This window comes from Mastomys coucha, unplaced genomic scaffold (genome assembly GCF_008632895.1).
Source record: "Mastomys coucha isolate ucsf_1 unplaced genomic scaffold, UCSF_Mcou_1 pScaffold12, whole genome shotgun sequence".
In the NCBI taxonomy this organism is placed as follows: domain Eukaryota; kingdom Metazoa; phylum Chordata; class Mammalia; order Rodentia; family Muridae; genus Mastomys; species Mastomys coucha.
The window spans coordinates 86,307,194-86,310,017 of record NW_022196894.1 but is presented as its reverse complement, the minus strand read 5'-3'; positions in this window follow the sequence as shown (position 1 = coordinate 86,310,017).

Here is a 2,824-nt window from a genome sequence, read left to right as displayed (position 1 = left end):
TTTTTTTTTACTTTTTAGGTATAAATGTAAAAATGTTGATATCTGTCAAGTACAACAAAACACATACAAGAATATATGCATGTTAATAAATACACACACATATATATATACATATATATACATACATATACATATGATACATGCATATGATATATATACATATATCAACAAAGCAAGAACAAGAGGGGCTGGGTGAGAGACGAATACTATTGAAAGAGTAAGAAGATAGAAGTATAGTTTCCATGTTCTATCCAGCACATGTTGAATAAAAGTATTAAAGTTTTAAACTTTATCTAATAAGTTTAGAAGATTTGCTATATCATGACATGTTTTAACATTTCTTCTTTAATAAACTCATTTTCTTGAAATTGAGAGTTGACCCAACAATTAACATTTGGAATTTAACTAAGCAATGAGCAATGTTAATCTCAACTCTTCATGAGAATTTACTATGTCCTGCACTCTCAGTTAAAACTGCTAGGGGTTGAGAGACACCAGGACTCTGGGCTGGCCCAGTGAAATGGCGCTCAGCAATGCTGTTGAAGGCTGGGTCATGTAGCCAGATCCACTATCATAGGATTTCTCAGGAGGCATTTTCTTTATGGCTTAGATAATGGCTTTCATAAATAGTTATTACAAGGTTATAAAGGAGAATATTAAATTACTACTACTGTTGAAATTCTTAGTTTAGTCAATACTATACCAATTTATTTTCTTTAAGACTTATTGATTAATTTCTATGTTGATAGGACATGTTTTGCAGTTTTAAAAGTTTAACACTCTCATAAATACTGAGACTATTTTCACCCTTTTATCTATAAAATATAAAGACTCATGTAAGCAATGAGTTCATGCTTCTAAACAAGTAATAAAAGCATAATTTTTCATTTGGTGCAATGAATGGGATTCTCAATACATATTTCAAAAAAATTATTTCTTATCTTGTGGTCATAGGAAAATAATGGTTTGGTGTATTTTGTTTTCAAGTGCTTTCTTCTTGTTTTTAATGGAGAAATAAACTTAGCACAGCACAGTTGTGCATCTTCTTCCGTGATAATACATTTAGCATTTATAAAATTACTTAAGGGTTTTTCATTTTTATCTCAAATTAGTTCCATGTACAAGATGATCTTAAGTCTCAAAGTATTTTTAAAAATGCATTTAACAAGTTATGCACTCAGAGAATATCAGTACAGTGACCTGAAATTCTTAGCTGTGATTTGTTTATAGATCTAAACCATTCTTCCAGTTGGCCTGATTAAAAAAACCATAAACCTATTGAGAATTAAGTTAGGGGATTATAAGTAAATTATGTGGTTCATGAGAGAGAAGGAAGGGTTGACAATATCTGCTACAGTTTCAAAATGCTGAGCCTGCCTTCCAGTGAAAATTGAGTGAGATTTGGCTAGAGTTGCACAGACACTCAAGAGGAAGGCTTGTGCAACTTTATTGCTACATTACCATGAACAGAAAGAGAGCAAGAGTTCAAGTCAGGCTTGAAATACCTCTTAGAGTGTTTGATAAGCTACACAAGTTATTCTCTGGATGATGTACATTAATATAACATATTACTATATTGCATTCATACAACTTGTTGAGTGCCACTTTACTACTCAGCTTTTACACTAGGTAAACTTAAAAAACAAAAAACTCATTAGAATAAAGAATGTGTCCCTTTATAATTATAGATGGAGTATTAATGTCTTAGAAACCATGTTATTCAAAAATTATCGTAAATCTGAAGATAAGCCCAACAAGGTGATTATAGTCATAAAATAAGTTATATGAGATCCAGCTTTAAAGATGTAGCTGCCTGTGGGTGAGTAAGGTATAGTCAGTTTCAAAGTCAGCCTTGGGTTTTACCACCTCATTGGGGTGAGACAAAGGGAAACTAAAACAAAATATACAATGCTCCCAAAGAGTATCTATCATCTCATCTACTCCCCTTTCTGATTGTACCTTACATATATTCAGTTTAAATTCTTCTTGAGTTGTAAATTTCTTATTAAATGTTAAGAAGATTTTATGTGGTGCAATATATTTTTAAGTACTAAATAAATCTTAGTTATTATTTGAGTTTGTAGGTACTAAATTAAGCTATTATTAGTAAGTACTGAATAACTATTACTTATAATAAATAAATAACTGTTTCATAAAGGTTTGGTTGGTATGATAGGAAATATTCTCAAAATTACCTGAAAGCAAAAAAACCAACAGAAGAGCACAAACAGAGAAAGCTATGAGACTTCATGGCACATACTAAGCATGGAAAAGTAAACATTGTAGAGCTGAGTGGGTAAGTTGTAGCCACATCCATTGAACCTCCTAGTCCCTTCACTTTGGTAAAATAAGCAGTAAAAAATTGAAGTCAGGGGATCTTTGAAATGAGACTTGAAAGATTAAGACCACTTGTAACAGTCTAATAATGAAACAAACAACATAAAGAAGAGAGTGCGTGCAGAAGTCATTCATGGGAGATCTGATGCTGGACTTCCTGTGGGTGCAAGATGAAGGAGCTAGAGAGAGGTCTGCTAAGAAGAGAAGTGGATTTTCTATCACTGTCATTGTCTCTGTCTTCACTTGTAGCTTGAGTGAGATATGTAGTTAAACAAAAATAAATATGATTAATATGAATCCCAAAACAAGTATAGCAATGATACTCAAAATCTTACAATTCTAGAAATTAGGAGACAAATCCTGGCTTGTCCTTGCCTTGTGTGATAAAAAAAATATGTGACTGTTTTGAAATACTGATACATTTCAATCTTGATGTGGGCAATTTCATAAAATTTAGTGGATTCAAATGATAGCAGTGCCTCCAACA